Genomic DNA, 26,787 nt, shown 5'->3' on the forward strand with positions numbered 1-26,787 from the left:
TGTCTCCTTCCCTTTATCAGGTACTGCTGTGAATGTTATATTCCTGTCTCATATCTTGAGATGTGTTGATTTTTTATTTCATTGTAAAGTGGTAGTTGAAATTAAGAAACCCTATACAATGCAGAAACTGTCATGGAAACACAAAAGGCAGTGGAGTGTTGTAATTTGTATTTGAGTAGTGTATCTTTTTTTGTGATGCAAAATAATAGCATTGCCTAAAATTTGCAATATTTGTGAAACTTTATTTGGCCTTTGTTTCTTGTAGGAAAACAAGAACTTGGTCCAGCATTATTAATGTCTTATGTTCTGTAACACATTTGTTAACTGCTATCACCCTCCACAGAGACATTTCCCTCTCGTGAAAGCTAGTGTTTGTATTGAAAAATTTGTGACTGGGAGTTGCTCATGTTAATGTGATGTACACTCCATTCTCTCTCCAGTGTTGAATTCAACAGAAATACTGGTGTTTGTGAGCTAAATTTCAATTGCATAAGTAAAATCAGTGCACCCGTTGTTTACCATGTCTTATTTGAAAGCATGTTGGTGCTCATTGTGACATGTACAACAGGTTAATCAGAGATAGTTGTTGTACCCCTTTGCATTTGGAAACATGGTCTGTTCTACTGACCATAATGTGTGCTGTTACCTGTTTAAAAAAAACTTTTGGTGGCTAGATAGTTTTTTGTTAGATGGCAACCTAAATAATTTTTTAGTATGTTCTGTCAAGTGGTTTTCTTGTTTTTAAAGTCATGAAGATATGTCTTTTTCTATATTCTGGCAGTGCATGCACTTCTGTTGCTGTTTATTAATTTATGTAGATATATCCCAGTTGTAGACCAATGTCCACATCCCTTGACTTGGGACATTGGAGAGCTTTTCAATTGTAGTTTTTGGCCTGGTAGTGCCAATTTCCATGTTATTCGGTATGAGAGGTTTGGACATGTGTGTGGCACCCCATTCTTGCTGTTGGGGAACTGTAGTCTTTTTTGGCCCTGAAAAAGCCAAGAGTCTCCATGTTTTAGATATTTCATCTGTTTCACTATTTATTTGAGTTTTTGTTGTAACAGAATCATTCATAAAATGTAGAATTTCCTATGTTGTTCCGCAGAGTGATTCATTGGCCCTTCACGTATCAGTTTTGTCTGTTAATTTCATTTTTATTTTTTTCTGTGATTTTGAAGATAGGATTACTAGGTTTTAATGTCATCAGCAAGATCATTAGAGGTTAGGCACAAGCTCAAATAGAAGGGTTGGAAATCTAAAAGTATTTGAGTAATAGTTTGTTCAAACATGAGTCCTGTGCTTTAACTACATCACTTAGTTTTGGATATTGGGATGGCAACTTTCATACCTGTGTGGTTTCCACTACTGCATGGCTTGAAATATTGCCTATAATGTATAAACAGAATTTTTTTTTTTAATATTAGCCATGGTACACAGTTAATTTTACACTTTCTGGGCTCAGGCTGCTCCTAAGTTATAACTATATGTTGAGGCCATCTACATTATGCATACTTCATGTTTTACAGGTATCTGTCATGTAATTTCATAAATTTCTGGCTATCTGCCACAGAAGAAACAAGGTGGTATATTGTGTATAGCAGCTGAAAGATTGTTGGTTACAACTGTTTGTTACCTTTACGTTTAGCAAAATTGCGGGAGCTGCAGTTTATTCTTTTTTTATGTTATTTCTTTTTTACTTTCTGCTACTATTTCAGAGCATGGCTCATTTTCAAGTGGTGCCTGTATACATCAAGCCATTTGGATATATGTGTATATATAAGTATATGGGCACTCTTTACTTAAATTTAATGCGTCTCTAATGTTTTTAAACTATGACATTAATTTGCTTTGTTGCGTTTATGATGTAATTGCACAACTGTCACATTATCGCTCTACTTTTATGTCAGAGATATAGTCTGTGATTAAAATTTATCGTCTTTGGTGGAAGTCATACCTTATAAAAATTCATTGTGAATTATTTATACACCGTGGTTCCCCTTTTCTAAAGAAAATATGAAGACAGAATTGGATACAATTAAGACTGTAACTGCCAGTAATAGCCCAGTCAACAAAGACCAAAAAGGAGGTAAATTACAGGAAGAAAAAATGTGTATAGTTGCAATTTTTTGCACAATACTAGGAGGGGGTGTCCTGGGTTTAATGGCAACTTTTTATGTTTTTTCTCAAATAACTGGAAAACTTCTGCTTCTAGAAAAAATATTTCACAGTACAAAATTAAACTATGTTAAATTTCTTACAAAAAAGGTCTTATTAATTTTTTTCTCTAGGAGTAATAGTTTCCGCATTTCAGATTATTAAAAATATTGTCCTAAAAGTATAAAATTAATGTTTATCTTTAAGTGAATTGGTTTAAAAACAAGGATTAAATGCCTGTACCACTTCTAAGTGCAGTAGAGCCATATTAAGGGATAAATTGTGTTGTGGGGTTGTGACATGGTGGAGGGGTGGATGCGTGGGGTAGAAACGCAGCGGGAGGTAGGTCACCAGATTGTGTTCACTCATTCCCCTTGTTCATAGATCAGCAAGCTGAAGATCAAGCAGATTATTCCCCACTCTTTCTACTCCACCACATCACAAGAAACAAGGGTGCTTCATAAATTTTTATGGGCCCTCCACAGTGCGCCTTACGAATCACAGGCGACACAGTGCATAGATGTACCCAGGGAGTGTCTTGTTTTGCATAAAGTGCCTTATTGCTACATGGAACGCAGATATGAGTTACTAATATCACTAATGCAGGTAATGCATGTGGACGGAATCTACGTAAAGCTATGCACACTGTTATACACTTCTTAGAGGGAAAACTGATTCTTAGTCATGCTGTACAGCAGTTGTAATGTTTTTCTAGAAAGGCAACTTTCTCCACCGTGAGTGCTGCTCATGTTTCAGTTTATAGACAGACATACCTCCCTGGCATTTTCTGTGCAGTTCTCTTATGTGAGCAGACAAAATAACTTCATGGGGCTCGTGTTGATTTAGTGGAGTTATTTTCAGTTCATTAAGTGGGAGCTAGCCCTTTGTACATGTGGTTTTAGTATGTTTGCTTCTAAAATTCTTGTGTTGTATATTGATATTCATGACATGCTCTACACATTACTTAAATAATGACAAATATAATGTTGTGGCTTAAACCATTTTAACCCTTATCCATGAAGATGGCCCATGACTGAAACCAGTCGATATTTGGGTTTAAAATAAAAGCAGCTGATAGTCAAATATGCATCTTATGCATAAAATATGTTTCTATGTATTTGATTTGTAAGTGTGATATGGTCAGTAACCTATGTAGTGGTGATGGTGGTGAGAAAGGGATTGGATTGGTAAATGTGGCACCTTGCTGTTGTATATCGTTGACAGCATATTGTAAAGTCACATTATTGTGTTGTAGTCCCTTGCTGATGAATTAACAAATGACAAGAAAGTTTCTGCACTTCCCTCACCATGAATTATGTTGTGTTTACTGGTAGGCTGCATAAAAGTTTTCCACTCAGAAATTGCTGGCACTTCTTATACTATAACATGAGTGTGAATATGTCACATGGATTGGGACTGATCATGGTCATGTGTTGAACAGTAATATGCTCCACTCTAGCAGTGTAGAACAGTGTGAGGAGATTTACGTGGCTTCTATGCATATGCATTATCTGCAGTAGTTTTGTTAGTAACTCATATATGCATTCCGTGTGGCAATAACGCATTTTGTACAAAACCGAAGCTCCCAGGCACATCTGTGCACTGTGTTGCCTTTGATTCATAAGGCACACTGTGGAGAGCTCATATAATTTTGTGAAACACCTTGTAGTTGCTTCTTATGGTGTGGTGGAGTAGATTGAGTGGAGAATCACCTGCATGACCTTCAGTTTGCATGAACACTATCCAGCGACCTACCCTCCCTCACATTTCTATTTCGCACATCACCCCTCCACCCTGTTACATCCCTGCAACACAATTTACCCCTTAATGTGGCTCTACTGAACTTTTTAATATTTGTTTTTAGCTCACTTCATTTAAAGATACACATAATTTTGTACTATTAGAATAATATTTTTAATAATCTGTGATGTTTCCATCCTGTGCAATGCGGAACCTATTAGTCCCAGAGAAAAAAAATTATACAACCTTTTTTGTAGGAAATTTAATGTAGTTAAATTTTTTAATGGGAAATATTTTTGCAAGAAGCAGTGTTTTCTGAGTCATTCGAGAAAAACATTAGAAAGTGGTCTTTAAACCCAACCCCACCCCAGTGCGCACACCCCTCTGGTCAGGAATTCTACTATGTTTACTATGTTCTTCATGATGCTCCTGCCTAACTCCGTGCAAAAATTTGTGGCTACATGATTTTTTCACATACTACCATACTACTACTTCATTGGCTGGACTGTAATGGCTAGAGTGCTAATATTGTTGCTGAAATAGTCGTAAAGAAGATTAAGGTGAATTATACGAATGAAACTGAAGAAATAATGTTAGCAAAAGTAGCAAGAAAAAACTCACTTCTTTACCACACCTGAGCAATGTTTCTCAAAATATATGCCACACACTTCATCATACTAATCTTAACATTAGCTTTTCCACAGAAAGTAAACTACAACAGATAAAATTAAATGCATGAGTGTGACATATTCTAGATCAGACAAACAGAACCAAAATTTTGTACAAGATGTAAACAACACATAAATTAAGGTGGAATCATCATCTCCATTTTTAGTACTCAAGTTAGAGAATAATGACAGTCTGTAGTAGACATACACAGTATCCTCACATTTCTCCATAAAACAGAAAAGGGAGTTATATGAACATCATAGAGGAAATAGAGATATAAATACATTTGACAAATAATCTAAGTAACATTTTCAGCAAGCAAACCAAACTGTGAAATAAAAAAGATAAAATGATGTGAACCAAGTCAGTTTACAGTATATGCTTACATGATTAATAGTATGAATTTTTTTCAAACACTAGCAATTATATGAAGATCAGAAGTAACTTAACTTTAGTATTTGAGAAGCTAGTAATATACTTCTTCCAGTTCAAGTTTTCGTCAATACGTACACACAAAAATTTGGACTTTTTGACCCTACTCACTTACTCATGCCCATGTGCTACATCAATTTTTGGTATGGATATTTGTTGTACTGAAGTGAATGTAGTTTTTTAAGTTAAGGGGAAGTCCATTTTCAGAGAACCACTTAATGATTCTTTGGAAAATATCATTTACTAACTGTTCTGTTGCTTTCTCTCTAATGGGATTTATGATACTACTAGTATCACGTGCAAAAGTGCCAATTTTTCTTGTTGAATGTTAAGTGACAGGTCATTCACGTATATAAGGAATATTAGTCGACCCAAAATTGAACCCTATGGAAATCCTTTTGTGATTTTACCCCAGCCACTAAAATTTTCTACTTTTCTGACAGTGTCAGAATCATTCAGCACAATCTTTTGCATTCTGCCTGTCAAGTTTGATTAAAACCAGCTCTGTGAAAAGCGATCAATTCCAAAACATTGAGTTCTTTTTAAGAAGGTATCATGATCTGCACCGTCAAAGGCCTTGGAGAGGTCACAAAAAATACAAACTGATGATAATTATTATGTGAGGTGCGTGCTGTTTGATGAGTGAATCCAAACTGTGATATGCTAAGTATATTGTTTCCACTTAAGTATGTGACTACTGTTGAGTAGATTACTTTACCAAATATTCTAAAAAGAGCTATCAGTAAGCAAATTGGCTGATAATTGTTTAAGTCTGTCATCTTACCTTTCTTATGAAGTGACTTAATAATTGCATATATTAACTTGTCTGGAATAGTTCCCTGTGCCAGTGATGCATTGCATATGTCACTGAGGACATTACTTATTAAGTTGGAACAACTTCTAAGAATTATGTTTTAAATTCCTTCAAACCCACAAGAGCTTTTGTTTTGCATAATTTTCATAGTTGTATTAATTTTAGTGAAGTATGTTGGTGGTACTTGTAGTTTTTCAGAGTTGTGTGGAATGACATTTTTATATATTCTCTTACTTCTTCATCTGAACCATTTAATCCTATGTTTACTGCTGTGTTTAGAAAGTGAATGTTAAAAGTGCTTGGAATTTGTGAACTATCAGACACAACATTGTCATATACCTTAATTGTTACGGAATCTTGTACACTTACTGGCTGTCCTGTCTCCTGTTTGAAAACGTCCCATATAGTTTTAATCTTATTATCTGAATTACTTATTTCTGTCAGGACATGCATACCTCTGGACATTTTAATGACTTTCCTTGAAATATTATTGTATTTTCTGTTGCACACAAGTAATGTTGGATTTTGACTTACCCTGGGTTTATAAAAGTTTAACTTTCTCCCTTTCATGAGATTTTAATTCCCAGAGTTAACTATGACTTACTTGTTCTTTTTTAGTGTACATTTCAGATTTTTTTTTTTTTTTTAAGGAAAGTAACTTTCAAATATTGACAGAAAATTACTGCTAAATAAATCGAAATTTGACTTTAGGGTCTCTTTCTACATATGCCTCATCCCATGCCACCGCTTTTAGCTCACTCATAAGACACTTTATCCAGTTATATACTGAGACATAAAAATAGATCAGTAATATGACACTTGCAAGATTATGTCATAAATAACACAGCAATATAATGTAGCTCATAAATAACATTTAAGGCCCTGTATCTGTAAGTAGTGTCCATAGTACACTACTGGCCATTAAAATTGCTACACCACGAAGATGATGTGCTACAGACGTGAAATTTAACCAACAGGAAGAAGATGCTGTGATATGCAAATGATTAGCTTTTCAGAGCATTCACACAAGGTTGGCGCCGGTGGCAATGACTATAACGTGCTTACATGAGGAAAGTTTCCAACCGATTTCTCATACACAAACAGCAGTTGACCGGCGTTGCCTGGTGAAACGTTGTTGTGATGCCTCGTGTAAGGAGGAGAAATGCGTACCATCACGTCTCCGACTTTGATAAAGGTCAGAGTGTAGGCTATAGCGATTGCGGTTTATCATATCGCGACATTGCTGCTCGCGTTGGTCGAGATCCAATGACTGTTAGCAGAATATGGAATCAGTGGTTTCAGGAAGTTAATACGGAACACCATGCTGGGTCCCAATGGCTTCGTATCACTAGCAGTCGAGATGACAGGCATCTTATCCGCATGGCTGTAACGGATCGTGCAGCCACGTCTCAATCCCTGAGACAGCAGATGGGGACGTTTGTAAGACGTTTGCAGCAGCATGGACTATCAGCTCAGAGACCATGGCTGTGGTTACCCTTGACGCTGCATCACAGACAGGAGCGCCTGCGATGGTGTACTCAACGACGAACCTGGGTGCACGCATCGCAAAGCATCATTTTTTCGGATGAATCCACGTTCTGTTTACAGCATCATGATGTTCACATCAGTGTTTGGCGACATCGCGGTGAACTAATGGAAGTGTGTATTCGTCATTGCCATACTGGCGTATAAACCAGCGTGATGGTATGGGGTGCCACTGGTTACACGTCTCGGTCACCTCTTGTTTGCGTTGACGGCACTTTCAACAGTGGACACTACATTTCAGATGTGTTGCGTCTCGTGGCTCTACCCTTCATTCGATCCCTGTGAAACCCTACATTTCAGCAGGATAATGCACGACCGCATGTTGGTGGTCCTGTATGGGCCTTTCTGGATACAGAAAATGTTCGACTGCTGCCCTGGCCAGCACATTCCCCAGATCTCTCACCAACTGAAAACGTCTGGTCAATGGTGGCCGAGCAACTGGCTCGTCACAATACGCCAGTCACTACTCTTGATGAACTTTGGTATCGTGTTGAAGGTGCATGGGCAGCTGTATCTGTACACGCCATCCAAGCTGTATTGACTCAATGCCCAGGTGTACCAAGGCCCTTATTACGGCCATAGGTGGTTGTTCTGGGTACTGATTTCTCAGGCTCTATGCATCCATATTGCGTGAAAACATAATCACATGTCAGTTCTAGTATAATATATTTGTCCAATGAATACCCGTTTATCATCTGCATTTCTTCTTGGTGTAGCAATTTTAATGACCAGTAGTGTAATATATACTGATATACAAAACTTCAGGACAAAAGTAAGTTTTGCATGATGTGTCACTGCCAAGTAATAAAACTCGTTGAAATTCGGACCATGCACATAAAGAACTGCTGCAATATAATACAGAATGTAATTGAACAAACTACGTAATGAGACAAACAGAAATGTCAGTTTTATTGAAAGACAATGTGTACACTGAAGTAACTACAATTCTTTACGGTTCTCTTGACATGAAAAATTACAAGATATGGTTCCTGATAGGGTATGTGATCACCATGGATAGCAATACATGCCCTGCAGTATTTTGCTATGCTGGTCATGAAGTTGGTAATGAGCTCTTGTGGTACGATGTTCCATTCCTCTACCAGTGAGGCTGACACATGCTGGATAGCTGTTGGTGCATGAGGGTGTGCTGCAGTTTACCTGCCCAACACATTCCACAGGTGATGAGTGGGACTGAAGTCAGGAAACAGGCAAGGTAGTCCATTCACCAAATATCCTCTCATTAGAAGAGCTCGTCCACTGCAACATTTGATACGGTCGCGCATTGTCACCCATAAAAATTAAGTCATTGCCAGATGCACCCTTGAAATGACAAAGATGGAGATGAAATGCTGTGTAACAATAACAATGACTGGTTAGTGTCCCGTGTTCAAAGATTTGTAGGTCAGTGCACCCATACAGTATTATGCCTAACTACACCATAACACCTGGACCACCGAAATGATCATACTTGACAATGTTCCTGGGTGCATTACATGTTCTCACCATATGAGCATTGACAAACATGATTGTTTTGGTGGTCCAGGTGTTATGGTGTGGGAAGGCATAATGTTGCATGGGTGTAGAGACCTCTAAATCTTTTAACATGGTACACTCACCGGTCAGTGTTATTGGTACACTACTCATTCCCTGTCTTTGTCTTTTTGGGATGTACTTATCTCAGACTTAATTTTCATGCTTGACAGTGCGCTGCTGCATCAAACAGGTGGAGGATCTCTTGGAACGAGAGGATATTTGGACTGGCTTGCCCGTTTCTCCCCCCTCCCTCCCCCTGTATCCCACCTTAAATCCCATTGAGCACATGTGGGATGCATTGGAGATGCATAATCCAGCACATTCATATGCAGTGATGACCAGCCAGCAGTTGTCAGCTGTGCTGAGGGAGGAATGGAATGCCCAATGACAACAACTTGTTACCATCCTTGTGGCCAGTATGAGAGCATACTGCAGAGCTTGGATTGCCATATCATTTCTACGCATCTGACTGAATGTTTCTTCAGTTACCTTCTGTACTATACTGTAGCAGTTCGTTCTATTTACTGTCCCTGTTTCATCAGGCTATGTTAGTTGCCAATGGCACATCATACGAAAGTCGCTTTTGTCTTTTAAGTTTCGTGTGTGTGTGTGTGTGTGTGTGTGTGTGTGTGTGTGTGTGTGTGTGTGTGTGTGTTTAAACTGGCATACACCACAGTCATACAATTAGAGCATTCAACAAGTATTGTGAGGCACAAAACATGAAGAGCTGCATCATAATGATAACCCACAGGCAACATACTCTAGCTAATGACCACTACCTACAAATTACAGCTCATAGGTACCTGAAGGACAGTGCAATAGAACTGGTGCTGTCTCTTTGGAGGTAACTGGGAGGGCTGTGCTAGTCCATGCAGCACACATCCACCTCCACATGATTAGTTTTGCCTGTAGGCATCCATTACAAACAACAGCACAGATGGCCCAGCATAATGGTGCACAAAGTAGCTTTGCAAGGGAACACTTTGAACGGAACCTGGATTAACTGAGTCTGTTTTCTTTCCACTGCCATAACATGCAGGATTTGACTGACACCCAATGATTGTCGTAGAACACATCTCGCACATGGAGTCCCACGCATACGGCGGTAGGTGGGACTGTTTTGTTTTGGGCCAGTAATGTGTGGGTGTCAGATCCTCTCATCGGTATCAAGGTTGGTTTAAGGGTTATACATTATTGAGACAGGATCCACCAACCTATTATTCAGTCCTTCAGTCTATGTTACTGCAACGGGTGCCTCTTTCATGATGATAGTGCATGAGTACACACCCACCTAGAGAACACCTTCCTCCAGGAGGCTGGAATAAAAGGAGTTTAATGAACTGATGAACATGCTTGGAATCTGTTGAAACTTGGAGTTTATCATGGCAGGAATCCTCCTCATGCGGTGGATGACCTAGGGAGAGCCACTGTCAAAGAGTGGGACAGGCTTTAGTAGCATTTTGCAATGCGCAGGGTGGAGTAACACACTACTGAATGTTACCCCACAGCAGATTTCGCGTTCATACATATGCACTATCGAATAGGCCACTTTTGTCATTATTGTTTCTTGCCCTGCTCTTCTTGAATCTAAAGCCACAAATGTATGGTGAAAAAACCTTTTATGTACTTTATTAGTCAAATCCTTTCCTATTCTGTTGACAGAAGAGCAAGGAAATATTGTATCTGTGTCTAAAAGCAGTTATTTGTCATCTGATACATTTAATGTTTTTTGCCTCAGAGTTTTATTTTTTCTGTTCTTGAGCAGAAAACACTTTTAGAGCTTGCTTATTAAAAGTTTAACTTTTGCAGTTAGTATATAGTTTTTCTTTCTATATTCCACTTTTATATTCAAGATTTTCCATCCTAGTTGTAAAATATTTTACGCATATGTTTGTCTGGTAAGTTCATATATGACCTGTACTTTGACAGAGATGTGTTTTCATTCACAGGAATTATTGATTAACAATGACAATTTTATAAGTATCTTCCACGTTTTCTGGGAATTTGGGTATGTATCACCAGTATTATTGGTTTTTAATTACAGAGAGGTTCATATACTGTGTCATCTTTTCGATCTCACTGTGTCCAACTGCAGTTTTTAGCGCATTTGAAATAGAAAGTCTCACAGCATTTAATAAGTTTTTGGGCCAACATGGAAATAATGCAGTATCTGTTTGATTTTTGATGAATTCTTCATGGAGGCTGTTTACCATGGCTGTCCTCAGAGCTCTATGGTGCATTAGCATGAAATTAATGTAGGAATGGTTGTAATTTATGCCTGTGTAGTGTGCTTTTGTGAGTGTGCCATTATAATTGAACTGGAAAAGAAACTAAGGATGAGGACAGTGATAACTGGTTCAAGTAAATAGTTTACCCATTGAGCTTAACATTACTTTATGATTCACCCTAGTGAAAAAACACCTTGTGAAGGATGTAAATTTAAGTCTTCATATTTACTGTCATTCTGGTGAGAAGGAATGTGGAGTACCAATCTTCTCTCTGTGCTGGTCAAATTTTGTTGAACAATTATTCCTCTTGTATAATTGTAACTGACACATCTTAATGTGTGAACATTGTAACATCACTTCAATTTAACAGTTGTACCCAAGTCCACACACCAGGATTGGTATGTGAACTGTTAACCACAGATCTTTTGCCAATATTGTTATTCTGGAATGGAAATATAATAATGCTGGAATCATCCCTCTTCAGGTCACATCACACCCCAACTCCAGTGCAATGTTTCAAATTCAGAAATTTGCCCGCAGTATCCTGGAATGCAAAGGACTTGTAACAAGTAGAAAATGTGGTGCAGATGCAGCAAATGAGAGACTCAATGTTTTGGTGATTTCTTAGTATTAATTATTCAGAAAGGTGTGCTATTTGGGATAGAAAATAGCTGAATCAAAGCAGATGTTGCTATCTATGCACCATGTAGAATTATTGTGTGCTCAGTTTATCTGGCACTTGACAAAGACACACACTTGAACTCCCCCGCCCATTTCTCCCCCTAAGATACTTCAATGAGTGTTGGGTTTCTCTGATACGTGCCTTATATTTGAGTCAGAGAGAGCCTTGTATCAGAGAATATGTATTTGCTTAATGAGCACAGTTCAGCCCAGTGACTGGGTTGTTCTCTGCGATTCACCTTGTCTCTTCTTTTGTGTTCACACTGAAGCTGTTCACTGGGTCACGGCTGCAGACTCACAGTCCAATAACCAAAGCAGTGTCGAAAGAAGACATCCAAATGGTTACTTAGCAAAGATAACTGGGCACTATAAAGCCAACTAGATGCATTCAGATTTCCAGAAAGTGACCAGCATGAGGTGGATCTTGTTACCTCTACAACCCATTAAATTGCTGAAGCAGCTACATTTAAGTCTTCCATCTATCCATTAAGACAACCAGTACCAGGAATGGACATCTGCTGATCAGCGGGCCTGATTCACAATACTTACTTTAGCTCGCAGGCCATTTCACCATGTGATGCGACAACAGGACTATTGTGCATGAAGTCAAAGCTATAGCATCCATGACATTAATTTTTATGGGGTAATGCCCTGATATGAATGGCACCACCTTCCCAGTACACCCCACCAATAAATTATGCCATGCCATGTGTCATTTTTGAGAGTACATTCACTTTGTGTTGACCCCATCTTCAGATGTTGACATCTATTTATGTGTCATGAACACTGGTTCTGTGACTAATGACGTTTTATAATAAACTTGCAGTGCAAAATTCTGTAGCGCTTTGCTCTCTTTCACATATTCCTTCTGCGGGCCAGGTAGAAACTAGTCATGGGCCAGGGCCAGTCCAGAGGCTGCTAGTTGCCCACTCATGATCTTTACCATGGTGAAACCAAGATTTTACTTGGACAATTAGTTGCAGCACTGCTGTCAAACTTTAAGCATATTCCTGGTTTTTTTTCCAGACTGTGAGGATGAAAGTGAGGTGAGTAACTAACTGCAGCAAGAGGTAATGCAATTACAGAAAGATAACCAGCACTCCACTAATCACTCCTCAGCTATAGTAGGCTCTTCCAGTCTGAGTGCCATCTGTGGACATCCAGCAGTACGTAGGCAGAATTGTGTGCTAGTGGACAAACAGGTGATCTCTGGGTAGTCAAGGCAGTTGGGCTGTTATGTACACACCCATACTGCCCTGGAGTCACACCTGCATGTGCAGAACATAACCATGTAGTAGGGCTACCTGGTGGGTAGCCAATACTGGCTGCACCTTATCCTGAGTGAGCTGATGGGTGCTCTCCAGTGTCCATGTCCCATAGGCAGCATATTATAGGGAAGGTAAATGAATTTTGACAACTGCTGTGTGAGATGACGGAATACATCAAGCCAGACCAGTTGGCTATGAACAGACTATGTTCCAACATTTTTATACCACAACCTGCTACTGAATCCATGACCTTATTTTTTAATGTTACCGAAGGTATGTCAGGAGGGGTACAGTAAAACTAACTTATGACAATACCAAAGTGTGGAACAGTCTTACTTTAATATGGTAGATGGACTTCGTTCTTGCAAGAGCCCAAGTCATAGAACCAGTCTGTAATAATCTTGACTGTAACAAGTGACAAACAAATTCTTGAGGGAAAGACATCTTTATGTAAACTTAGCATAAAGTATGGCTTTATGGCTGTATCCAGATTCATGGGTCGAAGTTGGTCCCTCTCCTGAAATTAGAAATACTGTAGCTGGGATAAACCAGCAAGCATATCACAAGCTGTGTGGAAGAAAATGTTGAAACAGTGATCAATCTTTGCATGTATAGGTTCTGTAATTTCAAGATATTTCCACTTGCTTTCATGGTGTCTTCAGAAAGTACCATTCTACTATTGATGACTTGACCTTATTTAATACTGCCAATACAGAGGCAGCATTGTGCAACCAACATCTGCTTGGTGTATATTTTTATCTGGAAAATCTGTTCAGTACATCCAGAGATACATTCTGTTGTGCCAACTCCATGTATAGGGCTTTTGTAGACAAGAAAGGATCATGTTGTGATCCTTTCTTGCTTAACACTTGTCCCAGTGTAGACTTGGAGATCGACTTCTGGCCTATTTCCTCCCAAAAGAAATCTTTTCCGCATTGGAGTACAAGGTTCACTTCAGTTGCAGTTGCCACATACAGTATACCAAAGTAAGGAGCCCAACAAATATTCTTTATTGGTGGATGATTTTTCCATTTACTACTCTAGGATGTTTGAGTAATACAAGCAGTGACACTATATTATCTTCAGTAGGAGAAACTGCAATGGGCGTTTTGCAGAGCTCAATTATGAGCCTTGTAATATTCTTGCTCTATGTTAATGATCTATCATTTTATTTGAATCAGGAGGCAAAATTAGTTATTTTTGCAGATGATACAAGCATTATTGTCAGGCTAATCAAAGGAACATTCACAGAGAAATTAGTAAATGATGTTTTTGTTAAAGTTTTTAACTACTTTAGTGCACAAAAAATCTCATCCAGTTTTGTCCTTTCAGAAATAGCCCACCTATTACAGATAAAGTTTTCACAAAAAGAAAGCTATAAATTGTTTAGTGTGCACATTGATGAAGACTTGAATTGGAAAAACCATAGAGCAAACCTGCTAAAATGTGTATGTTCAGCTCCTTTTGGCATAAGAATAATTGGCAGCTTTAGGGACACAGAAATCATTAAGTTAACATGTTCTGCATATTTTCTTTACTGATTTGCTTAGGCAAAAGTTATTCATTGTGCAAGGGAAAGTAGCCAGAAATAAATATAAAGTTCACATATGTACATCTTGTTGTCACCTGTTTAAGCAACTGTGAATATTAATAAAGGTCTCACAATACATTTATTCAGTCAATGAATTTGCTGTCAACAATTCACTGCAGTTTGAGAGTGATAGAGATTTTCACCAATATGGTATTAGAAAGAAAAAAATGATCTGCTTTTCCTGTAGTGTATCTAACTCTGGCACAGAAAGAAGTGTGATCTCAGCTATACAAATCTGATAATCTGTCCACTTAAATAAAATGTCGACACACACTAATTGCCTCTACACTCTACAATCTCTTGTTGAAGTAACACATTCCACATCGTAACACGTATCATGAATATGATGTATGGAACATGGAACTAACTAACTTCTGTAAACTTATTACTGTTATACATCAGCTGCAGCTGACAATCAACATCCAGGAGAAATAGATCTAATATATGACTGTTAAAGTTTCTTATGAAATTCACTTTATACTCATTTTAATAGTTCACATTGAGTTTTGACTTAACCACAACTAAAATTAAGAAACACCATACTTAATTTATAAAATGTTGTCACGGAATTGGGCCTATTTTTTGGAGTAAACTCAGATGTCACACATCTAAGCTCTTGAAGTAACATAATCAAAGCATAGAACATGCTTAAAGTGCCTCAGCAGATAGGCATATGAACTGGACAAATTTGCTGTTTTACTGTTTGAGACATACTGTTCAGCCCAGCTTGACTGTGTTAGCAGAATTTTTTATCAGCATACAGATACTATTTGCAGGCATTATATGCTATTTGTCATGTAGGAGCGTCAAGCCACAAGTTCATGCAGAACCAACTGGAGTGCTAAGGCCCTAGAGATGCCCCTTCACTTTTGCTGGTGGCTACTGATTCTACGACAAGTTTTCAAGGTTCTTTCATTGTAACATTTATTTAGCTACAGCAGCATTGCAGCAGCATCCTTTGGTCGTAAGTTTACTAACTGTTGTAAAAATGTGGCAAAATGTTGGAAATAATGATCTCCACACTTACTGTGAGGTCACCATACAAGTACTAGAATTTCTACAGAAAAGAATTTGTTTGCAACACTGTGCAACCACTTCTGCACCTCTGCTCTGTGTAGTGTGCCTCTTCATCTTAATGAAATCTCTTGCCACCCAATACATCTCTGAGTTGTCCAAACACATGGAAGTCATTTGAGGAAGAAATGTCTGCTGAGTATGATGAAAGTTGAAGACATTCAGACTCAAGCTCTGTATTGTCACAACTGTTGTATTGGTTCTACACAACCGTATCTTTCTATACATACATATATATTGTGTAAGCTGTTGTACAGTGTGTGGCAGACAACCGTGTTGTAACAGCATACTTGTTGACAGGAATTCAACTGGGATTAGTTCTCAATTACAGCTGTTGCAAGGGAGGCATAACCTAGTTCATTGTGACAAAGAAGTCATTCACCCTTATTGCCATGTTACTGTTACAGTTCAGGAGTCAGTTTCTGGGGCTCCCATCTTGCAGACACTTTGTAAAATTGGAGCACATCATGCACGACGAGCAAGAACAAAGAACCATATACTGTTGCTGCATCATCATCATCATCTAGTGCCACTGGGAAGTTCTGAATCAAGATGGCATCAATGGTTGCACTGTTTTGTGGAGGCGAAATTTGGTATGTCTAACCTAGATCCAGGCACAGATGTTGCATCATTTGCAAACTTCTGACATCTTTCGCATTCTTGCTACTATGATAAACATACATTCTGCAATAAATCTCAGTAGGTTTCCGGTCTTCACTATGCAGAAAGCAAATAACAGAATGGTGTTACCTCTTGTGCCAGTTGCTACTGGAGTAGTCATTTTTGGATTGTACCTGTGCCATTATTTGTGTGTGCACAATCCTGCTATGTAATGAACATGCGGCATCCTGGTAAGAACACCCTTACCAACTTACAGGCTAATTACACCATTTGTTTTTTTTTCTTTTTTTGTTCCACATTTACAGTTTTCATTTGATGCGCCGTCATATTACCTCATCGTTAAGGACAAAGAACATGTGAACGATTACAATCAAATCCCATGCGTTCTCATTCTGCTGAGCAGTTCTTTGTTAGCACCTGGAATGTGTGCAATATGAAATTCAGCTCTGGATTTTTTTGATAATTTATTTTTCAATTGTGCTGTTAACAGTCTTTGCTATATTTTATGTTTCATATGTTGAACATATAATGATTACCTGAATAAATTCCAATAAAAAAAAACATGAAACATTTGAACTGGATCTCTCAGACAACAATACTATTTACACTTTACATAACAAATTAGTTGAAATCTATTGTATATAATGATGTGAAATGTACAAGTAGTTTCACAACAAGTAATATTGGCAACAAGTGGAGAACCTTAGTTCATGTGCTGTTCAAAAACATGAATTGGAAGACCGAAAATAGGGCCATCTGCAAAAACATTTTTCAAAGTTGGGGCTTCAGATGTTTACTCTTAAAATATATTATCGTTCCTTCATTTTCTGTACTAGGTATATTGCCACTCCAAATTACATCACCATTCACTAACCAATGACAATCTAACTTTTGACAGAACTAATGGACTCATTTGATTTCTGAAATGACTGGTGTTTTTTTTTAATATATATTTATCTGCTTATTAGATTGTGTACATTATAGTGTGGTTTTTGATATCAGGTACTCTAAACTTAAAGTTATAATGTATTTGTTTAACCCTGCAAATTATAATTTATAGATTATAAAGTAAAACAGTCATATGTACCAGAATATGTCATTCATATATTCACTTATTCAGTGGAAGGAGTAGTACACCAAAGATGTTCTAGTTTGTCTCTCAAACTTATTTACATCACAGATCTGTGATACATTTCATATTACTTGGTAGTTTATTGTATAATGTAATCCCAATATGAAATTTTCTTTTTTGACAACAGTTATGTTTGAAGAACTAACATGTAAGTTACTTTACCAAGTCAAGATTACCATCAGCCAGCAGCCCCTTTAAGGAAATGCTTAAGGGTACGTCAGGAAGAAAGTTTCAAACTTACTGTTCAGAAAGGATATAAAACGACTTGTTACAATCTACATATTTGTTGTTTGAAAGCAGTAGTAATTACAATTACTAGTTTCAGCGACTAATAACCTTCTCATGAGCAGGATGTATGTAAAATGTATTTAATTATTTTGGTGATTAGGATGGAAAATAAAACAAAAGTGCACATCTCAGTTAGATTCTTGTCTTATTGATAAATTAGAACATGTATGCAAAAGTCAGTTAAACAGATTGTTGATACAATTTATTGTTATTTATTTCTTATTTTATTTTGGTACAAGTTCCATTGATACTAGTAGCATTAGAGTTGCTAGGATATGAAATGAGTCAGTGTTTTTTCAACGTTTACAATCATGAATTTCTTATAAAATTTAAAATAATGGATGTAGTAGGATACAATATGGTAAGTTCTTGATGATGATGATGTTTGGTTTGTGAGGCGCTCAACAGCACAGTCATCAGTGCCTGTACAAAGTCCCAATTCTTTAGACAGTCCAATTCTTTATACAGTCCAATCGAGCCACTGCCACAAATGATGATGATAATAACGATGATGATGACAACAACACAAACACCCAGTCCCGGGCAGAGAAAATCCTCAACCTGGTCAGGAATCAAACACGGTACCCTGTGATCCAGAGGCAGCAACGCTATCCACTAGACCATGAGCTGCAGACAAGTTCTTTATAGTAGTCATATCATCTAATGTTACATTATAATAATGAAAATGAATAAAGTACATAGCACAAGACATCGGAATTAAGATTTGTGCACACACTTTGAGACATTAATATTGTTAACATCACAATACCAGTACTTAAAAATCGAGATTATATATTTTTTGACAAAAATAATTTATATATATGTTTGCAATAATGGATCATTTCAGCTATAAAATAAAACTACTCATGTGGACACTCATTTATGCTAAAAAATTCTCTGATTGATTGGAATGAATTTTGCAATAGGCATTCTTTCAATTTTCAGAATGGCAAAGATGTAGTCATAGTAGGGGGTGAAAATGTAGACACATGTAGGAAGAAAGGCAAGTACAGCACTTTAGTTTTAAGTCAAAACTTGATGTATGGACGGTTTCTGAATACATGCATAACCATTTCAACTAGAAATGAAATGAGATGTCGTGTGGCTAGGGCCTCCCGTCGGGTAGACCGTTCGCCTGGTGCAGGTCTTTCGATTCGACGCACACTTCGGTGACCTGCGTGTCGATGGGGATGAAATGATTATGATTGGGACGACACAACACCCAGTTCCTGAGTGGAGAAAATCTCCGACCCAGCCGGGAATCGAACCCGGGCCCTTAGGATTGACAGTCTGTCACGCTGACCACTCAGCTACCGGGGGTGGACATTTCAACTAGAAAGCCTATAGCATTTGAAATTTCAGGTATGCTTATGTTGATATTTCTTTCTGCATTTTAGTTGAATTATTCTTGTTGATTTGATACATGGTGGTTATTTGTCCCTTTCCGTACCAGGAGAACTTGACTGAAGAGAGTATTGTTACGTGGCTCATTGAATATTTTAAGCAGCATAAATTCTTGAATGTGCATTGCATGTGAAGCATATGTTTGTAAATGGCTTCAGCTTCATAACAGTCAACTGTTGTCCACATGAATGTTATGGTCCTACCTTGAAAAACAATACACAGTTGTCCGTGACGATTCACTGTGGAATCTACCATTGTTTATAGTTCATTACTGTATGTCACAGGCTGATTATAAAACTAAGCTAAACTCTGCACAAACAGGCCATGAAGTCCCAATGGTACTGACCGGCCACCATGTCATCCTCAATCCACAGGTGTCACTGGATGCAGAGGTGGAGGGGCATGTGGACAGCACAATGCTCTCCTGGCTGTATGTCAGTTTACGAGATCGGAGCTGATACTTCTCGATCAAGTAGCTCCTCAGTTTGCCTCACAAGGGCTGAGTGCACCCCGCTTGCCAACAGCGCTCAATAGAGTGGATGGTGACCCATCCAAGTGCTTGCCCAGCCTGACAGTGCTTAACTTCAGTGATCTGACGGGAACCAGTGTTACCACCGCGGCAAGGCTGTTGACACAAGCTGATTATAGATTGCAGAAATTTGCTGATACATGTAGTGATGAGAAAACCAATAAATTTTCAGAGAAAAATTTTGCTATAGGTGTCATCCTAATTTGTACATATTTATCACCATGAACAGAAACTTACAGGAACTAAGTCATTGAAGCTACAGTGAGCTGACTAAGATTCTCAAGAAATAATTGTTTACACAGTACAATATGGGTAGAACTTGTGGAAGATGACTAATAAAAAGATTTGATTATCACAAATCTCATAAAACCTTGTGTAATAAACAGTAATTGAAAATGAAAAATGTATAAATTCTAGTATACCAATTTTTGTTTTGATTTTTACTTTTATAGTTAAAGAAAACTGATGCATTCCCCAAGATAATATATATCAAGAAACAAAGCTTAAAAATTCAGAGCACCACTAGCAATGTTTGAAGCCACATATGTCAGAGTCACACTTTTTAGTGTTAGCATCAAGGTAGGATTTGACAAGAACAAAGACAAGCAGTAGAAACTCTCATCGAGTGCGAATGGGCATTATCTTGCCGAAATGTTGCCGCAGTATGACTTCCCACGAAGAGCAACAAGACGTGGCGTAGAATATCATCGACATACTGCTGTGCTATAAGGGTAACGCAGGTGACAACCAAAGGGATCCTGCTATGAAAAGAAATGGCTCTCCAGACCATCACTCCTGGTTGTCATGCCATATCATGGGTGACCATCAGGTTGGTATGCCATCACTATACAGTGCGTCTACAAACATGTCTTCAGCCTGGAATCTCGATGACTGGAGTAGAACTGTCTTCAGTGATGAGTCCCGCTTTGCATTGAGCCCCGATCACCAGCGAATACATGTCTGGTGACACCCCAGACAGCAGTGGATACCAACCTGACTGTCACCTGCCATACTGCACGACAGGTAGGAATGATGATCTCAGGTGCCATTTCTTTGATTGTCATCCTCGGCACCCTTTTACAGCACGACAATACGTCGATGATATTCTATGCCCCATTTTGTTGCCCTTCATGGTAAACCATCCTGGGCTTACATTTCAGTAAGATAATGCCTGCCCACACACAACGAGAGTTTATACTGCTTGTACCCATGCTTGCCAAATCCTACTTTGGCCTGCAAGGTCACTGCATCCCTCCCCAACTGAAAACTTTTGGAGTACAATGGGCAGGGCCTCCAACCAGGTCGGGATTTTGACATTCTAACGCTCTAATTGGTGTGAATTTGGCGTGATATCTCTCAGGAGGACATCCAAGAACTCTGTCAATCAATGCCAAGCCGAATAACTGCTTGCATAAGGGCCAGAGCTGGACCGATGCATTATTGACTTGCCCAAGTTTGAAGCTTGTTTTCTTGAATGAATCATCGAATTTTTCTGAAATTGTAATCATTTGTTTGTACATGTACATCAGATCTACTTATTTCTGTTCCATTCAGATAACTCATTCACGATGCGATTTTTTTTTCTTAGAGTATACTTTTAATGATTGAATGCATCGACATCCCGATTTCATTGACAACCAGGCCATCGTATAAAGGAGGAATAACTTTGCCCACCCCACGAATCAATACTGTACAAAAACGACTTCATTTTTACGTAAGGTCACAAAACTTTGTCAGAAAGTTATGATAGGTATCTTTTGTGAGCTTTCCAGGTTTTGTGGCTGTTGCGTACACATTAAAATTGTTGGTAACCGTTTTGTGGAAAGTGTTTACCCTAACTCGGCAGTGTACAAATGCGTAAGCTCACAAGTACTAAACAGACATCGTGATGGATGACCAAGTGACAAGCAGAGGATCAACGCGAGATAAATATTAAAATGATCGATTTGTGGATGTTCGATAGTTTTACAGAGGCCAGAAACAATGGAGATGTGATTACTACATGAGATTTCCGGTGTGTGCAATTGTTGCAGCAGCCTCATGGCTGTCGGAAAGTTTTGAATTCAAACCCTCAAACACCTGGTACTATTATTTCAGTGGGAAACTCAGAATTCGGCATCGTCATGTCACCAAATACACCTGCATCAAAGACAACCGCATGTTTAATGGATTGCTCGAAAGAGCACTATAGTTCCTGAATTCAACCTTGGTATAACCAGATGGCAGTTATAAGAGTCGAGGGGCATGAAAGGGAAGCAGCGGTTGGGAAGGGAGTGAGACAGGGTTGTAGCCTCTCCCCGATGCTATTCAATCTGTATATTGAGCAAGCAGTAAAGGAAACAAAAGAGAAGTTCTGAGTAGGTATTAAAACCCATGGAGAAGATATAAAAACTTTGAGGTTCGCCGATGACATTGTAATTCTGTCGGAAACAGCAAAGGACTTGGAAGAGCAGTTGAACGGAATGGACAGTGTCTTGAAAAGAGGGTATAAGATGAATATCAACAAAAGCAAAACGAGGATAATGGAATGTAGTCGAGTTAACTCCGGTGATGCTGAGGGAATTAGATTAGGGAATGAGACACTTAAAGTAGAAGATGAGCTTTGCTATTTAGGGAGCAAAATAACTGATGATGGTCGAAGTAGAGAGGATATAAAATGTAGACTGGCAATGGCAAGGAAAGCGTTTCTGAAGAAGAGAAATTTGTTAACATCCAGTATTGATTTAAGTGTTAGGAAGTCGTTTCTGAAAGTATTTGCATGGAGTGTAGCCATGTATGGAAGTGAAACGTGGACGATAAATAGTTTAGACAAGAAGAGAATAGAAGCTTTCGAAATGTGGTGCTACAGAAGAATGCTGAAGATTAGATGGGTAGATCACATAACTAATGAGGAGGTATTGAATAGGATTGGGGAGAAGAGGAGTTTGTGGCACAACTTGACTAGAAGAAGGGATCGGTTGGTAGGACATGTTCTGAGGCATCAAGGAATCACCAATTTAGTACTGGAGGGCAGCGTGGAGGGTAAAAATCGTAGAGGGAGACCAGGAGATGAATACACTAAGCAGATTCAGAAGGATGTAGGCTGCAGTAGGTACTGGGAGATGAAGCTTGCACATGATAGAGTAGCATGGAGAGCTGCATCAAACCAGTCTCAGGACTGAAGACCACAACAACAATTCCTTATAAGCATGGATCGATCAGAATGTATCACGTCTCTAGTAAGAGGACGTTATCGTTTTGAGGTGATAAAAGTTACTAAAATAGCTGTGGGCTTACTGAAACCAAGAAATTTATCATCAGTTTTTGAACAAAGTATTGTGACCTTACGTAAAAATGGAGCCGTGTTCTGCACAACACTGACTCGTGGGATGGGGAAAGTTATTCTTCCTTATAGAATGGCCTGGTTTTTGATGAAGTCGAAATATCGACATGTTCATTAAAAGAAATTCCTCCTACGTGGTTGCCGCTCTGTCAGTCCTACGAAGTATACTTTTACCGACAGATGAAGAATTACATTCGCCCATTGCAGAAATGCACTATTCTCGTCGCGCAGCAAACGGAAATTACAAGTAGAAGCGATGCAATTAATAAAATACACGCCTGGATCCATACCCAAGTACAGGCTTCAGCTTTCGGCAAAATGCTATGATTTGCTTGGTTTGAGGGGAAGTTATCGACAGATCGCGATGTATGTAGCAACGTTAACGAGCTTGATTTTCATATTGATATTCAAACTAAAAACGTGACTGTAGCATATGCTCATTTACAGATTGCTGGTGATGCTTCGAATTTTTACGCTTTGCACGTTTTTATGATCACCTTGGGGAATATACTGGCTATCTTGAAGTACAAAAGGTAAAATCGAAGCAAAAACTGAAATACTGGAATTTACATGTTTTTCATTTTCAGTTACTGTCATTTACGTAAGGTTATATAAGATTTGTGATAATAATTCTAATTTTAATAATATTTAAAGTGCTTATTTCTTCTGTAAATGATTCCATTGTATTTATTGATGTAGCAAAAAATATTGATTTCTTTGAAGTCACATACTTCCGCGACAAGAATAAAGTAGCATTGCAGCTGAACACACAGACTGTATTGTTAGTCACTACGCTACCGACTTGTTTGGTATAACACCATGCACGCGAACTGATGTAGAACCAAAACTTTGACTGTCATTTTCTCAAAAACTATTGAGTTGTGCATCTTCATATTTTCGCGGCGCAATGATTGTTCCATAAAATTTCGTGCGTACTGCCGCATAAATTTCAAAAAATGATTCAAATGGCTCTGAGTACCATGGGACTTAAACATCTGAGGTCATCAGTCCCCTAGAACTTAGAACTACTTAAACCTAACTGACCTAAGGACATCACACACATCCATGCCCAAGGCAGGATTCCAACATGCGACCGTAGCGGTCGCGCGGTTCCAGACTGAAGCGCCTAGAACCGCTCGGCCACATCGGCCGGCCATACATTTCAATTCTCATATTTCGGCTGTATACCGTCCAGCCATCTTCAGGGTGAGCCGAGGTGACTGAACCCCGGCTCATTGTGAAGATGGCTGGACTGTATATAGCCGAAATACTATAAGGAGCATTCAAATGAAACCCGATCACTAGTGCACAGTAACGGTAACCATTTTATTAACTCAAAAATGTAGTTATACACGGTATACATACTCAAAAATAGTAGCCAAAACTGTTTGCACATTTATCCCATTGCGACACTAGCCGGTCTATTCCATCCTTGAAGAAGCTAGTAGGCTGCTGTCGGATCCAGGCCTGGACCCAGTGACAGACTTCGTCGTCCGTTGCGAATCGATGTCCTGGAATAGCATGTTTTAGAGGTCCATATACATGAAAGTCACACGGTGAAAGGTCGGGACTGTACGGTGGATGTTCCAGCGTTTCCCACCGAAACTTCTGCAATGTCGTCTTCACCGCATTGGCCGTGTGTGTGTGGGGGGGGGGGGGGGGGGGGAGGGGGGGAACATTATCATGTAGTAGGATAACGCCATTGGCGTTTCAGCTTGATAGCTCGCCTAAGTTTCTGTAAAATGGCTTGATAGCGGTGGGCATTGATTCGTGGTTCCCCGTTCCAGGAACTCGACAAGCTGTGGGCCCTTGTGGTAAAAAAAGGAGGACATTATGACGTTACCAGAAATGGTGTGTACGGCCTTAGATTTTTTTGGAGATGGTGAAGTATGTTTCCCCTTTCCAGTTCAAAATAGTGACACCATGTTTCATCACCTGTGACAATACCGACAGAAAGTCGTATTCCTCCTCATTATAACGTTGCAGATGACTCAAAGACAGCGCCATTCGAGTGTTGCGCTGTTCAGCGGTTAGTTGGCAGGGAATCGACTGTGCACAGATTTTTCGAAAGTTCAAGTTTGATGCATTATGGTGGGGGCGGTGCCCACGCTAATACCCAGTAACGGATGGATCTCGTCCACGGAGATTCTGCGATTGTCCAAGACTAAAGCATTCACTTCTGCAATCATTTCCGGTGTGACGACACTATGGGCCAGTCCAGGACGAGCAACATCTTCCAGTGACTAATGCCCCTCAAGGAATAGTTTGCGCCATTCCACAAAACTTGAACGACTCAGACTGTACTCACCGTACACAGCCTTCGTCCATCGACACATTTCACGGCCTCCAACTCCCTCCGCCGCCAAAAATCGAATCACTCCTCGTTGTTCCTGCTTACTCGCCTGCATGTTCGGCGTGAAACCACCCTGGCGCTTTGCAACATCAAACGGTGCGCACGTGTTAGTCTCTCTACCAATAGATGGCGCCACCATACGCGCAGTTACGTGATGCCACCTTACGTGTAAGGCAAAGGTAGAGGCACTGACCAGGTTTCATTTGAATGAACCTCATAGAAGAAGAAGTGAAATTTATGCGGCTGCACGCCCGAAATTTTATGAAGTAGCCATTGAGTTGGCACCTAAGACAAAATAGATGTCCCTTTATTTTTTCATGTTCACCCTTCTTTCACCAACCGAAATTTCAACTGTCAGCGAGCAACCTCTGGCGGATTCCCGGTGTAAGACATACACTGTCCAGTCTCATTAATGTGACCACCTCTCAAAAGCCTGAATCATCAACCTCTGCAGCGCGGACCGCTGTGTGACGTGCAGGAAGAGTGTCAATGAGTTTCTGGAAGGTACCGACAGCGAGATAGATCCATGACGACCCCAGTGCCGTGGTCAGCTGCACTAGGTTTCTTGGCTAAGGATCCATAGCACGATCGAGATGGTCCCAGAGATTCTCGACTGGTGCTCTTCTAATCACTCTTGTACTCAGTGAGTTGCGTGACACGTTGGATTGTCCTACTGGCAGATGCCATTGGGCCGAAGGAAAAACAAACTGTATGTGGAGGTGGACATGGTCCCAAAGGATAGATGCACACTTTTGTTGATCCATTGACCTCCCAGAATGACGAAACCATCCGGGGAACACCATGAAAACATTGTCCAGACCATAACACTCACTGTCTGACCTGGACCTTGCCGACGATTGAGCAGGGCCATACACGCCAATGGCTGTCTTATCTGAAAAGGCCACCTGTCGCCATTCAATAGACTTTCAGTTGTGGTGGTGGCATGCAAATTCCAGTCTTCGTCGCCAATGAACGACAGTCAGTATGGGTGCGTGAACCAGGTGCCTGTTGCGGAGGTTCACACACAACAACTTTCACTGTGTGGTTAGTTGCTCAGTTGTTGTACGTCTATTTACCCGCACAAATCTGCAGTCGTCGTTCACCCCTGTCTTCTATCGACCGTGGTGTATCACAGCTGCCTCGGCGCCACTTTTGGTAGCGCCATTTTGCCGTGCATGGTATACTTTAACAATGGTGGCATGCAAATAGTTTACAAATTTAGCCATTTCGGATACGCTTCCACCTTTGGCCTGAAACCCAATGATCATGCCCTTTTTGGACGTCAGATAAATTGCTACATTTCTGCATTATGACAATGACCGAACTTTTTCCATATCCCCCCCCCCCCAATGCAATTTATATACCCTGTACTACTACTGGTGCTACTTGCCATCTATGAATGGTTA

Source organism: Schistocerca piceifrons, chromosome X, assembly GCF_021461385.2.
Source record: "Schistocerca piceifrons isolate TAMUIC-IGC-003096 chromosome X, iqSchPice1.1, whole genome shotgun sequence".
Lineage (NCBI taxonomy): Eukaryota > Metazoa > Arthropoda > Insecta > Orthoptera > Acrididae > Schistocerca > Schistocerca piceifrons.